Genomic DNA, 16,844 nt, shown 5'->3' with positions numbered 1-16,844 from the left:
GGCTGGCAGTATCTCTTTTCTTGACAAAGACCACAAGGACTTGTCACAGATATCTGTAATGAAGACATTCTTGAAGCAAACTCTGAAAAGATTTACCCCTCTGACTACAGCATTTGCCAGCAAATGTTTAACAGTCAGGGGAAAAGCTTGATACAGCTGTGAATCCTCTTGCAAAGTATCTGTTTGGTAACAGCAAACTCCTTCATGGTGCGAAGGAGGTGAAAACATGTCCATATTCTTAACATCCCTCACTGTTACCAGGTATCACCTGGACTGACAGAGCACATCCAGGAATAAAAAAAAAAGTTAACAATGATGTACCACAGGGCTCAGCTTTGGGCCCTCTCATATTTAGCATACACTTCTCAGACCTTCAGACCACCACTCCTGGCCTATGGTTAACCAAGTCTGCAAATGACTGTAAATTGGGTGTTGTTATTTGATCTTTAACTGACTCACAGTTGCTTGTTATTTGATTTTTAACTGATTCACAATTGCTCCAATGTGGGTTAGACAATGTTAACAACTGATGCAAGGGCAGTGGTCTTAAATTAAATGTCAAAACATTAAGCATTGTTCATTTTGGTAAACAAAACAGTTTCACTTACCACATAGGAGATGCACCCCTCCAATCAAACACTTCTGTAGGAAATCTAGGCACTCTTGCTCATAACTCCTTATCACTTGACCCATCATGTCTCCACAGTAGTACAGAAAGCTTTTTATCTGGTCTATCTAATTTCCAAAGGCATTTCCACTAGATCTCCTTTAATTGTATCTTATCAGACCCATAGTTGAATATAATGCATCTTTTGGCATGTATTTTTCTAAACATATCACACAACTTGTGAGACCTCAGAGATTCATGATTTAAAAGATCAGTGGCTTCAAAAATCTTAGTTATTAGGAGTGACTGGCAACATTTTCTCTGTACATGGTCTCTTACAGACATCTGTGGAGCTCTATGTCTGGGCTTTCATGCTATGTTAGATATGGACCTGTTTGAACTCCTGCTCCTTCACAGAACTGATATTACATCAAATACTCAATTAAAGGAATTTAAAAAAGAAACTGTACCAAAATGAAGACCAGTCGAGGTTGCAGGATGTCTCAATGTGTATGAGGAAATTAATCCAATCCACAGAACACTTTTTATTAGCAGAACAATCAAAAGCTAGTAAGCGCTTTTGTTCCAAAGATACAGAACTTCATCAGATAAATCACACTTCAAACCACCCATATTTAAACTAAATCAAGATAATCACATGAGTAAAAACACATTACATAGCCACACCTCCTTAAAGTTATAGTAAAATATACATACTAAAAAAATATATATATATACATAAATATTAGTAGTATAAAAGATATAGTATAAAAATGGTACAAGATTGTAACCAGCATATAATGACAATAAGAAAAATGAAAAATGTTTTTTCATTACGGATTTGGAACAATACACCTCCATATGAAAGATATACATATATATATATAAATATAGGTATAAATAAGTACACACCTATCACTACAAACCATTATTCATTTCAGGGGTATACATTATTATTAAAAAAAAGTTTTAAATATTAAATATAAAAGAATTATCTCATTAAAACTTTTAATCTCAACAGGGAACTAATAGAAATATTCTCATTCAGTCCCGGCCAGTTGCCAGCATCCCAAACCAACTGCCAGTACAGTTCCCTTTTCTCCAACAAAATAGACCAGGCACCCCCTCTTATTTCAGTGAGGATGTGATCAGTAACAAAAAAATTGGAATGGATGCCCTTCATTCTCCATCAAGTGCTTGCTCAGAGCATTTGTTTCTTTTTTTCTTTTTATTTCATACAAATGCTCATAAACATGATTCCTTAATTTCCTATCTGTTTTGCCAATATAGTAACACCCACATTGTTCACATAAAGTACAATATATTACCCTTTCAGTATTACAATTGTATTTCCTTTTTAGTCTAAAGGTAATATTATTTATTTTAAATTCATGTCCTTCCTTTATATATTTACAGAAATGACACATGCCACACTTGTTCATATAACCATCATTATGTTTCATAGAACTCGGTTTCTTTTCAAAACAACTCTTCAAATTCCTACCTCTTCTATAAATTATTGTGGTCCTTGTATCCACATGTTGTCTTAGGTTCCTATCCTAAGTATAGTCCAATTTTTCTCTAAAATGTTTTTTAATTCAAGGCTGTCTATGGTAAAAACTGTTATAAAGGATGTGTTATAATTTCTGCTCACATCATCATGATTGCCAGTAGTACCACTAATGGTGGTGACCTGGTGTATTTGGGATTCGCTTAAAAGTGGTATATAGAAATTCCTTTCCCTCTTGTTAACTACTTCCAGTATAATTTCAGTAACAAATGTCACAGGATAGCCTCTTTTTACAAACATATTCTTTAAAACTTCACATTCAGTTAAAAAATCATCCAAATCGGATACCATATGTGCAGCACGGACAAGTTGACCCTTGACTATGGCTTTTTTCTGTTTGTATGGGTGTGTACTACTATAATGTAATAAGGAATTTGAATAAGTCTCTTTTCTGTAAATTCTGGAGGTAAATCTTCCATTATTATAATCTTTGGTTATCAAAATATCCAAGTATGACATCCTATGTAAGTCAAAATTGTGGGTAAATCTTAGAAAATGTGTTGTAGAATTAATATAGGACATAAATTCACTATTTTTTTTCAAAAGGTCCATCCCACAGGACAAACATATCATCCAAAATTGACAGTAATATTTTATATAAGGGTAAAATTCAGAGGAGAATAAATATTTCCTTTCCCATTGTGTTACTACTATATTAGCATATAAACTCCCATAAGCTGATCCCACAGCAACACCCTCTTGCTGTAGAAATAACTCATTTTCAAATAAAATAAAATTATTCTTTAGAACAGTTTCCAGAAGTTGTAAATATAGTAATACTGTAAAGAACCCAAGGCAGTCGACTTGTCTGGTACGACTTTTATTAATATAACTGAAAAAATTAAAACTTGAGCAAGAAACAAATGTAATACTTCCAAAACACTAAGCGCTATCAACAAACGTGATGATACAGAATTATAATAGATCTATGAAATGCCCAGGTCATGTGAATTGTAACACAAAAATGGTGGTGTATTTAGCAACTTGTTTATCATGTCCAGCATTTTATGTGGGAAAAACTGTAAGAAAATTGAGAGACCGTATAATGGAACACAATAGGGACATTAAAAACAGAAGATTTACTAACTCTTTATATGTACACAGTACCAAATGTGTGGATTTTAAAAGATTTATATTTTTTGTAATAGACAGGATTTCATACAATGTTAATAAGGGTGGAGATGTTAACAATTTATTAGAAGCAAAAGAATGCCTATGGCAAATTAGACTTAATGCTAGTAATATGCCAGGAATTAATGAACATGTCTCCATTTCTAGTATTTTAAAACATAAATCCTATTTAATTTAAAGGGATTTTATGTATAAAATGCATATATATATATATATATATATATATATTTTTTTTTTTTTATGAAATGGAGAATGAACGTTATATAAACACATATACATATATATTTTTAATATATTTTTAATATATTTTTAATATATTTAATGTATTTAAATTATTTATACATATTTATATACAAAAATGTATTTTATATTTTATATTTGTATCTATATATTTAAATTATATATTATATATTGTATATATTCTATATTGTACATTTTATATTTATATTTATATACTAATATACACAATACATGTATATATATATATATATATATATATATATATATATATATTATACATATAAATATATATATTGAGTACAGGCATAATGAGGCGTTGAGTTGAGTTTGTTGTGATAATGAATTTGTTTATGGTTCATGTGTTAAGTAAGAATGGATTTGGAACTCCACTTTAAACAACTTGTATTTTTAAGCAGTTTGTTATTAACTAATTATATTCTCATTAATATGTATTAGGTAACAGTGGCTGATTTGTTGAATTTGAATTAGATAGGTTATATTAAGGAAGTGTATCAAAAGGAAATTACTCTGATGAAACCCACTAACGAGATGGGTGAAAGCGTTTAGTGTTTTGGAAGTATTACATTTGTTTCTTGCTCAAGTTTTAATTTTTTCAGTTATATTAATAAAAGTCGTACCAGACAAGTCGACTGCCTTGGGTTCTTTACAGTTTTACTCGTTGGTTGTTCGTCATATACTTATTGGTGTAAATATAGTAATACTTTGAAGTGAACAACTTTCTTGTCGTATAGATATTCACTAAACCAGGCTAGTCCAATGTCATGTGGAATTATTGAATATAAATCCTTGATGTCTATAGTGAGAAACATATTGGTGTCCTTAAAGGTTACTTCATTCATGGCCTTCAAAAAGTTCCATGAATCCTTACACAAATGAGGTTCACTATGTACTAGATGTTTTAATTTAGCATCCAAGAATTTGGCCAAAGGTTGTGTAATACACCCCTTGGAATCCACTATAGGGCACATTGGTGGCTGATCTAAATTTTTGTGCAGCTTTGGTAATCCAAATATTACCAATACCGTAGGATGGGGGACTGTAAGGTAATTTAATTCATCAATTGTTATGGATCATTCAATGGACAAGTCCTGAAGTTCATTTTTAATTTTTAAGTATGCCTTATTCAGTTCATTTAAGGAAGACTTTTCATATATTCTTCCATTTAAACTATATAACATCTTCTTCTTGTAATCCACTAAATTCATAAAAAACCCTTTGTCAGGTTTCATAATCCTAATGTCTTCTAAGAAACCACAAATTTCTTTAATGGTATGTCCTTCTTCTATATCATCCCTGTTCAGGCTTCTATGCCTAGCAATTCAATTCTGGATATCTAATTCACATATTCTTTCAAACAATAGAATCATGGGGTGTAATGGGGGGGTTGTAAGTACTTGAAATCATTAGGGGGGTTAAAAATTGGTCAGAAAAAGAATTCTGAAACATGCTTCTCAGGTTTACTTTGCAAGTATATAACTTATCTCTACACAAAACAGCCGCAGTTGAAAGGTTTTAAATTATTTAACAATAAATAATAAAAACACAAGACAATACTTCTTACTACACAGTGCTAGTTAAGAGTTCAGAGATCACAGAGAAATACTTAAAATAATTCAGTGGTACATTTCTGGCATCACAGAAAAACAGTCTAATATTTCTAGTTTCTAGCTATTTCTAAGAGAAATCACACTTCTAAAATAACTTACATATAGAGTAAGACAGTGCTGATGAGTTGGATGGTCAAGACAAAAATGCTTAATAATCTCTGATTCTCTCTGTTTTTAAAATCACATTTCTGGTTCCCATTACATCATTCTTCACACTTCCCTGGGTTCCCAGGCTAACAGAAACTGCATTTACATTCTTAACATCCCCTTGTGTTATCTTGCTGCTGGTCCAGAAGCAGAGCAATAAAAATACATTTGCATGTTTAAATCTAGCAATTTAACTCTTGGTTAACACAATAGAAAGAATGTCTTCACCTAGACTGTCTGGAGCCAACTTTAAAGATCAAAGTCAGTCTTAAAATGCTTGACTAAGCTTCCTTACAGCAGATTGCACAGTTGTTACATTTTGTTTCAGTTCCACGTGTAATTCTATTTTTACCATTTAAGACAACAAGCCTGTGGTTTACATTAATATTTACAAATGACAGAATTATCTATAAAATTCTATCTGGCTAGGCTGGCAGCCTTCACAGATGGTTTATGTGAAGCCAGAAGGATATTACGCACTGGGGAGGTAAAGTTATTCTGCCTGGCAATTACCGGAAGTGGCGAAACCAAGCTGTCAGCTTGAGACTGGATATGTTTGGGTGAGTCAACCCTTGTGGATGCAAGATAAATTCTGGAGTTGGATCCAGAATCCAAGGTTGATATACTAGGTGAGGCCAGAGGAAGGAGAACCAGATTTGTCATGGCCAGTAAGGGGGAAATGAGGATTATTCTGCTTTTCAGATGAAGGGCCTTCTTTAGAACTTGGGGAATCAGGGGAAAGGGGGGAAAGGCATACAGACGTCCCGTGGGCCAATCGTGTATCAGAACATCCCTTGGGGACACCCCTGCAGGGAAATTAGGGAAAAGTAGCTGCTGCAAGACTGGCCCCAGCGGCTGATGAACTTTGCCGCAATAATTGGATTGAGGGACCACTCGTGAGGCAGTAGAATACATCTGCTCAGTTTGTCCACAATCACGTTGGAACTCCCAGGAATATGCATTGCACTCAGAAAGTGGCTGGAAGCTATTGCCCATTGCCAAATTCTCATGGCCTCTCAGCACAATGGGTAGGACTTGGTTCCCCATTGTTTGTTAATGTACCAGACCACTGACGTTGTCTGACTGAATAGAAATTGTCCGTGATGGAAGGATGGATTGAAATGCTTGCAATGCTAGCAGCACTGCCCTCAGTTCTAGGACACTGAAATGCAGATTGGCCTCTATGTCTGACCAAGTACCTTGGACAATCTTCCCTTGGTAAAGACCCTGCCACCCTATCAGGGAAGCATTCATAGTTACTGTGGCCCTGGGCTGTTGTGGGCAAAAGGGCGACTCCTTAGTCCTTTGTTTGGCTTCATCCACCACATTAAATCCTGTTTGCATCATTGAGTTATCCATATTTGAAAAGACAAAAAAATGTTGTAAGGGGTAACATTGTGTTAGAAGGAGCCACTGGAGAATTCTCAAGTGTAGTCTTGCCAAGGGCACTATGGTTATTAATGCTGTCATGGAAGCCAGGCGTTGTAGAACTGTTCCAGCTGGGGCTAGGTTTTGACAGAGTATCACCCGGATTTGGGATATTATCCTGTATAGTCTGTGATCCGGAAGAGAGGCTAGGCAAGTATGTGTGTTAAAATTTGCCCCTATAAACTCCAAGGTTTGGGAGGGAATCAAGTTGCATTTTACCCTGTTTATGGAGATTCTCAGAGATTCTGCTAGTTTGAGTGTAGTTTAGGGCTATCTCCAGTAGATGCTTGGTGGGGCAGTGAGGAACCAATCATCTAAATATGGAAACACCCAGAATCCTTGTACTCTCAAGTGAGCTGTTACCACTCCCATGCTTTTGGTGAACACTCTGGGGGCTGTAGAGAGTCCGAAGGGCAGCACGTGGAATTGAAAGTGACTGTTTCCTAGCCAGAAGCAAATAAATCTTCTGAAGTGTTTATCCATTTTTATGTGGTAATAACACATCCTGAAACTCTGTTGAGCACATCCAATCATCTTTTTCCAAAAAAGGAAGGATAGACTGAACCATGACCATCTGGAATTTTTCTTGTTTGACAAATTTGTTTAAGATGCTGAGATCCAGAATTGGTCTCCAGTCCCCTGTCTTGTTTAGTACTAAAAAAAATCTTGAGTAGAATCCAGATCCTATCTGGTCTGGTGGGACTGTCTGGATAACTCTTTTTCGAAGCAGATTTTCAATTTCTAGTGCTGCTGATTCCCTTTGACTGGGTGGAACATTGGGAATTTGTCTTGATGGCTTTGGGTAAAGACTGAACGGGACATGATATCCTCTGGTTATGATCCAGTACACCCATAAATATGTTGTTATTGTTAGCCATGCAGAATGGTGCAAGGAAAGATGTCCCCTGATGGCCTCCAGAGGAAAGCAATTGGGACACTTCTCAGGAGTGCTGATAGGGTTTACCAGAGAAAGAATCTCTGGAGCCCTGGTTACGTGGATCCCCTCTTCCTCTGTAGGGGTGCCTTCCAGATGAGTTACCCCTCTGCCCAAGGGTGTATACTCCCATGTGTGTCACAGAAAGGACCCTGCAATTTCTTATGCCACATCTTTCCACTCCTCTGGTTCCTAGAGTAGGGAGGCTGAGGGGTGGAAAAATGCATGCCCACGGCAGACACGGTCTTGCTGTACTTCTCACACCTGGCCAATGTGTCTTTCACTTTGGGCCAAAAAGGGAAGAAGCTTCCACTGGAGCGTTAAGAAAGGAAGACTTGAAAGGGTCTGCAAAGTTACAGAGGTGCATCCAGGCATGATGCCTCATGACAACACCTAAACCCGCCGCTCTGGCCAGTTCTTCAGTGGCATGGGAAATCAAAAGCATGGAGGAGTTGGATATGGATTCCAGGGTAGCAAGCTGTGAGGCAACTTTCTCGCTTACCTTGTCAGATACTGCTCCTGCAAAGGTTTCAGAGAGCTTGGAAACTAAGTCTATCTGAAGCCTGGTGAATTGTGTCAGATAATTTAAAGACCTAACAGCAAAGGTCGATGATGCAAAGACTCGCTTCCCTAACCTGTCCACCACCCGAGACTCCCTGTTTGGTGGATGGACAGTCTAGCTTTCCTCGGCAAGCTCTTTCTTTGTGGCAGCTGGCACCACCATCGTGTCTACTGGAAGATCCTTGGACCAGTGTGGGTGCTATTCGGGTGGGGATAGAATCTTGTCTGGTCTCCATGGGATTGGTTCAATGGTATCAGGACTCTTCCATGTGAACTGCATGATGAGCTGAATGAGGCAGGGTCACCCAGGAAGTAGAGGGTTGAGCAGGAAAAGCCTGCAGGAACACGGGCTCTTCGGAGGAGGGGTTAGTAGGCTTCCAATCACCCCTCTGTTTCAGTATTTCAAGGATGTCTCCAAAGAAAACATCATCAGCAGGGTGACCGTGGGTACCCCTCCCCTTCATTGTAGTCTGTGACCTCGGTGAGAGACTCCTTGGGGGAGTCTATGTGCTTCCTCTTGCATGTCCTCTTAGGTGGTACCTCTTCAGCGGGGGCTTCTGAAGAGGACTCCAGGTCCTCTCCACTGCCTGGAAAGCTAGCCTGCCAGAAGAGGGATGGGAGCCCGGAACAGAGAAGGACAACCTCGGAACTGGAGTCACACCCTGCTCCAATGGACCAGCTCCCAAGGACAGAGCCTCAAGAGGACTTGGTACTGTTAGGACTCCTGGGACTACAGACGGTGCCATAGAAAAATTGGTGCTGTGTTATAGACCTTAGGACTCCTGGGACTACAGACGGTGCCATAGAAAAAATTGGTGCTGTGTTATAGACCACAGTGCCCACAATCCAGTCACGATCCTGAGAGAGGCTTGATTAGAATTGAAAAGAAGACCAAAGGGTAGGCTCTGAAACCATGGTGAGGTCCACTAGTGGAACTGAAGCAATGGGTGCCGATAAGGGTGTCGGTTCCAGGGTCTGGCGGTAAAAGGAGGATAATATGCTGGAGTCCATGGAGAAAGACTCCCAACTCCTATAGGGAGGGGAGTTTTGGAAGGTGTTGTAATCCCTCTTGCCATAGCAGCTGATCCACAAGACGCACCACATCCAATTCCGAGAGGTTCCTGGTTGATTGTGTTGATATCCTCAATGGGGAGTCAGGTCTTTCCAAAAAAGGAATAAATTGCTGCCCAAAGAAGGGATCCACCATGGGTGAATATCGGGTCCTAGCTGCAAGGTCCAATGGCACCAAAGTCTCGTGGGTAGAGACATGTGTATGAGGTGTGGCTGGTATGAAAACTCCTGGAGCAGTAATCAAAGGCAAGCTCCGTGTCACTTTCAAGGGTGGTGCTGTGGATGGTACCGGGGTTAAAGTTATCGATGATGACATTGAAGTAGAAATTAAGGGTCTATATTATAAGCACGAACATTTACTTACCCGAATACCTAAATGCCGACACATATTCTGCGAACCGCAAATACACCGAACGCCCTAAACCACAAAATTCAAAAAGTCGAATAGTCATAGTTGTCCCACCCCACTGCCCGCTACATACTACCTACACAAACAAACTAAATAAACCACATACATACACACACTAACCAAAACCCTACTTCTAACCCTAAACTAAACCCTACTTCTAACCCTACACTAAATCTTGCATATACCACCATGTATGCAATTAACTTAACCCGCACCCTAACCCTAAGGTCCGTAACTATCGCACACTTACCTTAAAAAGCTATACCCAAACAAACTAAATAATCCACAAACATACACTTAATAAAACCCTACTTCTAACTCTACACTAAATCTAACATACATTACCATCTATGCACTTACCTTAACCCGCACCCGAACCCTAAGTTCCATAACTATCGCACACTTACCTTACGGAGCTATACCGCAGAAGGGCCAACCATGATGATTCAACATTTCCGATTTCACACTTCTGGACGACTGATGTTTTTGTGGTTCGATGAAGATGTGTCGGCGTTTAGGTATTCGGGTAAGTAAACGTTCATTCTTTTAATATAAACTCGAAATTACTAGTCTTGGTATGGTCAATGCCGAAGACACAATCAGTGCCATAGTAATTGACACTGAAGATACAGTTTTTGAAGATGGCAACATGGTCGGAACCAAAGACGATGCCATGGAAGTCAATTTAAGTGCTGAGACTAACAATTTTGGATGTTTTGCTTGAGTTCCTGTTTTTTGTTACCCGAACATGATGAAGGAACCAAGTGAGGTCTTTTTCTACTTTCTTTACTGGTAGGGGATGAGCCCTCAGACCCAGAAACAGCCTCTGAGAAGAGTGTCTTAAGGAGACCCTTCAGGATTAGCTTGTTTTTCCTTTTTTTTAATGGTTCTGGAACTAAACCCTTTACAAATAGGGCAAGGAGGTTGAAGAGACAAGTGACGGACACCCAGACAATACAAACAGGAGTCATGGGTGTCTGAATTCGGCATTTTACGGTCACACTGGTCACATTGTTTGAAACCAGAAGCTCCTTTCTTTTCTGACATGGTACTATAGACACTAACAACTGCTACTAGAAAAAAAACAATAATCAAAGGTTTACAGCAAGGATTTTTTTTTAAAGAAGGAAGAAAGAAGGGGAAAGAGGAATACCAACAACGGTGTTTGAAGAGAATTTCCACAAAGGTAGAGGGGAGAAAGGGCCTATATCAATAATGGTACTTAAGATTACCTAAATGGTAAGAAAAAAATACGCCAACAATAATCAGAAACAATAGTACGAAGGTGGGTAAATTAGCAATATAATACGGAAGAAAAATATCAAAAATATAATAAGCAATTTGAAAATTTTTCAAAGTACTTAGCTGAGAGCTGGCTTGACACAGCTTTACGGCAACATGGCAAATGAGATCTGAGGTAACAGAGAGAAGGGTATTGTGGGTAAAAGCTTAGCTCGAGAGTTTTTTGGCTGGCACTAGCTTGTTATAAGGCTGACTCGGTTCCGAGGACAGAACCGACATCCAGCAGTAAGGAATGAATGAAGATTAACAGCATCAGATCAAAAGTTATGTACTTACCACAATGATCTGTGGGTTATCAGATCCAGTTCAGATCCAACACTGGCCAAATCCTTCAGACTTCTAACTCACCAGACTCTGCCTCCCTTACCCACAATCCTTCACTACTGACCTGATCCCTCAGATTGACTATGCCCCATCTAAACCAATCTATAATTTACAAAAAAAACTCCCGAAATCAAAGAAAGATGCAGGACTCCAAGAATAAGTAAAGGATAACCTCCATTGCCTGGTAATCTTGGATAAGGAAGTTCACCATAACAAGCATGGGGAAGGAGGGTGAGAAGGTTGAATCAGATAGAGAAAGGCAACATGGATGTTTAGTTATGGTAAGTACCTAACTTTTGCATCCAGTGTTGTCTTCTCTGTCTGGCTTCAACCTGTTGGACAGAGTCTCCAGCCATGTAGAAATCCTCAGGAGAAACAAAGGAAGGATATTCCACAACACAGTGGAGCCAAAGGAAGCCCAGGATCTCAATTGAATATCCAGCTTGTAATGGAAAACAAAGGTGTGATGAACCATCCAAGTAGCCACTGAACAAACTTCATCCAGTGATACTCTAGAAAAAAAAGCCATAGAAGTAGACATAGCTCTGGTAGAATGACCCTTGGAAGGGTCTTGCCTCTTAAGGCATATGGCAAATGAAATACAGTCTGTTAGCCACTTGGATAATGTCACTTTAGACACAGGTGGACCCAGCCTACATTTTGAAAAGGAAACAAATAATTAACTGAATTTTAGGAATGCCCTGCTATGGTCCAAATAAAATCCCAATTCCCGATGCATATCTAAACTATGCAGAAGGTATTCACCTTTGTTGAAGAAACTGGGGAAAACACAGGAAGATGAATGTAACTGTTAAGGTTATTCTCTGAAACCACTTTAGGCAAAAAGATGGCTTCATATGGAGAGAAACCCTATCTTTGTGGAATACCAAATAAGGAGGAGAGGAGTCAACAGCCTGTAAATCCAAAACCCTCCTTGCTGAAGTAGAAGCCACCAAAAATAAGGTCTTCCAGGAAAACAACTTCAAATCTGACTTAGCTTAAGGTTCAAAAGGACATCCTGCAAGGACTTGCAAAACAAACTGCAAATCCTAGGGAGGAGCCAGATCCAGAACTGGGGAACACAGCAAGAAGGTACCTTTGAGAAAAGCCTTGGAAATCTTGAGATCAGCCAGGGGAACATTATCCCTGCTTATGTGGAAATTGGAAATAGATGCTTTACTCATAGAAAAACCTGGCTGAAACAACTCAGCAAGAAAATCTAGAACAGATTCTAAAGGGGCAGAAAAAGGATTGAACCCTCCAGATTCTACCCACTGAGCAAAATGTCTCCACTTACTGGAATACACTTTATTTGAATGCTTTTGAGATGAAGACAAAATATGTACTGGCATGGGAAAACTTGGGATTCCTGGCCATCAATGTAACTGAAGAAACTACACAGTTAACCAGTTAACTTGAAGGACTAAAGACTAGGAGGCACCAGACCTGCTGGTTCAGAAATGAGATCATGAATGGGATCCAAAACCCAATTGGGGTTTCACAGAAGACACCACAGGAAGGGGAATCACACCCATCAAGGCCAGATGGGTGCTATGAGGATCACAGTTGCTCTAGAATGGACTGCCTTCTGGAAGAATTTCAAAATCAGAGGAACCAGGGGATAAGCATACAGGAGTCCTGGGGGCCAACCAAACATCAGAGAGTTAAGGTTACTGGTCCCAGAGGGGGGACTAAGGTGTAATAGCTGCTACACTTGGTGTTGGATGGGGAGGTAAAGAGATCACAATATGGAGTTCCCTAGCACCAGGAAATCTGAGCTACAACTCTCAGATTTAGAGACCAGTTGTGAGAATGCAGAATCTTTCTTCTGAGGCTATCGGCTAGAATGTTGGACTTCCCTAGGATGTGCGCTGTGACCAGAAACCACTGAGATATAATAACCCATTGCCAAACCCTCATGCCCCCTTGGTAGAGAAGATAAAAAAGTGATCTCCATACTTGGTGAGATACCAGACAACAGACATATTGTCCATCTGTTTTGAACTCACACCTCTGGGAAGGGCATCCTGAAAAGCCTGCATTATGAGAAGGACCGCTCTTATCTCAAGAACATTGATGTGGTGTCAGCGTCTGCAGAATACCCGGACCCCTAAATGGGGAAAAATGACTAAGAAAACATGCAACCTAGGTGTTTGTAATTAGCCATGAAACCACTTTAATATGTAAAATTAAATTAAAACCTTAAGCGCTTTTGTCCATAACAAGGATTTATTCAGAATAAAATGCATACTTGTAAAACATGCAATTAAATACAATCTTAGACACCTCCCCCTGAAGTTCATTGGCTGAACAATGAATAAATAAGTAAATCGTAATACCTACATAAATTAACACTAAGATAAAAGATTTTAAAAATGGAATAAATGACGAAAAAGCATTGTGTTAGCAGAAACATAAAAAGGAGACTGCAACCACCATCAAATTTGATCGTGACATACTTTTGTCAGTCTTACCAGACAGTCCAGTGAGTGAGTCACAAATTACCACTGAACCACCTGGGTCCATTACAAACCCTCCATATGATACCTGGCTAGATAGACCAGCCGTATAGAAGCTGCCATGTGGCTTAAGAGTTTCAAAACTGCATGAGCTGGTGGCTTTGAAAGCATAAGAACTGACAGTGCCTGAGATCAAAGGCTGATAGTCTGGAGCTTGGAAGCCTGGCAGTTTGACTGACTGTATCCAAATGGCAACCTATGAACTCTGAGATCAAAGGCTGATCACTCTGGAGGTCAGAAGCCTGACAATTTGACTGACTGCATCCAGATGACAACCTATGAACTCTAATGTCTGAACCGGTTGTAATCTTGACTTTAGATAATTGACTGAATGACTAAGTGGTCACACAGCTGGAATAAGGTGTCCCTGGCATTGATCAGTAACATGCTTGTGGGAGGCAGTAAGGAGCCAATCGTTTAGATAAGGAAACACCTGGAAATGTTGCAGCCAGAGCCATGCTGCAACCACTGTCATGTATTTGGTGAATATCCAGCAGGCAGACTGTTGTGAGACCCAATAGCAGGTCCCTGAACTGGTAGTGATCAGACCGCAGCCAAAAATGCAGGAACCTCCTGGAGTGCCTCTCTATCTTTACATGATGGTAGGCATCCTTGACGTCTATCAAGCATATCCAACTGTCTTTCCTCAGCAGAGGTAAAATGGACTGCACCATGACCATCTGGAACTTGGTCTTTTTCACCAAATGATTAAACCTGCTTAAATTCAGAATAGGCCTGAGGTCTATGATCTTCTTTGGTACCAAAAAGAATCTTGAGTAGACCTCGAATCCTCGTTGGTCTTGTGGGACCACTCAGATAACTCGGTCTGCAAGCAGTTTATGAATCTCTAAAACTGCTTGCAGTCTCTGGCAGGGTTGAACATCTGGGAGACATCTGTAATGAAACCTTGGAATTTCAAAAGGGAATAGTATAGCCTCTGGATTTGACTCAACACCCACGCATCTGAAGTGATGGCCTCTCAGGCTTCTGGGTGACGACCCAAGTGACCCCCAACTGCCTTGCCTCCAGAGCCAGACAGCCAGGCAACCCTTCAGGGATGCAGAAACAGCCCTCCAGAGAAGGATCCATATAAACCCTGATTATGCAGATTGCCCCTGTCCTGTAGGTGGCATCTATTATAGTCCCACCCTAGTTAGAATATCCTTAATGTTTGGCTCAAAAAAGGAAGGGCCATCAAATGGGCATTAATAAAGGATGGCTCAAAGCAGTCAGCAAAGTTACATAACCACATCCAAGTGTGGCAGCTCATGGCCATGCTGGAGCCAGCTAATCAGGACGTGACATCAGCTGCATTAGAAATAAGTCTCATGGAAATGTGTGAGATAGTAGTGTAGACAACTGAGTCTCCATTGTCTTTTGAATCTCTGGAGACTTGTGTGTCTTAACATTCCTCGACACTTCAGACATCAGATTAGATTGGAGTATAGTCAAGTGTCATAAATAATTAAATGCTCTTAATGCAAAAAGTGTAAGAGACAAACAAGCACTTCCCTAAATACCCCAAAGCCTGAGATTCTCTATTTGGTGGATGGACTGAACAACTGCCTCAGAGATCTCCTTTATGGTGGCCGCTGCTGTGACAATCGCATCCACAGCCAGACCTTTACTTCAATGTGGTCAGTCCTTGGCAGGAGCAAGAATTTTCTCTGGCTTCTTGGGAATGGGCTCCACCATGTCATGTTCCACACTATCCAAGACATCAAGTCTATAAGTGCATCTGGAGGGGGACCCACCCAAGGCTTGGCTGGGCCCACACCAAAGGCCTCCAAATATACTGACTCCTCCAGAGAAGGGGCTTCAGTAGTCCAGCCTACATAGTGGTGAAGTAGCCCCAAAGACTGCCAAACTAAGCATCATTCCCCGGAGACTTAAGGGACTCCTCGTTTCCCTGAGGTCAGTATTATCCATGACAGACACCCAGACCCCTCTATTGAGTCAAGGAGTTGCCTTTTACACAGCTTTTTCCCTGAAACCTTCCACTCCGATGACACTTGAGGAGAGGAAAATGAGGCAGGAAGCTCCGCTATGGGAGTGGGTTGGAGACCCAACAGTGTAGGCTGTCCAATTGTACGCTGATGTCTGAGCAGACCCAGATGAGAAAGGGGATGGAACACTGGCCATAGCAACCTGACCCCTTTCCTTAGAGGAGAACATCCACTCCAGAAAGTCAAAGGCAAAAGCAGACATTGGCCACTTGGAACAGAGGATCACAGTACCTAGAGATATTAAGACAGACCTGAGTCCAGGGGAGCTAAGCCTCACCCCAATGTTGAACAAAGAGCTGAGCTGTCAAATATTGAAGCTCTGAGTGGGAGGGATGAACTTGAAGCAAGGACCATAGATCCTGACCTGGAAACCTCAGCCTTGATGCCCTGGTCCTGAAGTCTGGATGGCCCCAAAGTAGTCAAAGTCAATGAGACCAAGGAGGGAGTTAGAACCAAAAACACCCAAGTCATCAAATAAGGGTGGGAATGCAGCTAAGTCCAATGATTTCAGATCCAAAGGGGCCAAGGGATGAAGGCAGACAGATGGAGCCAAAGATCCAGAAAACTAGAATCGAAACCAGACCCAAAAGGAGAAGGCCTAGTTATATCTGCATCTGCAAAACAGATCTCATCAGCTGCTCCAAGTTAGAAGCTTCGATACTGCCCCCTGATCTCAATGAACAGACAGAAGAAGCCACTAATGGGGGCTTGGAGGGTTGTTTTTATAACAATGAACCTGTCTGCCAGATCAGGGCCAGAGAGACCTGGAACTGGGATTGGGAAGGTGAAAATTCCTGTGACAGCTCCAGTGGGGTGGACGGGGAGAATGGGGAAGATGTCCTACCTGAAGGAGCCCCCTTAAGCAGAAAGGGGCTAGGAAGACTCAAAGCCAGTGATGGAACCTTGCTGGTGGTTGACACTGATGGCAATCGGTTCTGAGGAGTCAAAGCTGACTCTGGTGCTGGTG

The sequence above is a fragment of the Protopterus annectens genome, chromosome 1.part2 (assembly GCF_019279795.1).
Source record: "Protopterus annectens isolate FY-2018-M chromosome 1.part2, PAN1.0, whole genome shotgun sequence".
NCBI classification, from domain to species: Eukaryota; Metazoa; Chordata; order Ceratodontiformes; family Protopteridae; genus Protopterus; species Protopterus annectens.
This window is presented reverse-complemented; position numbering follows the sequence as displayed.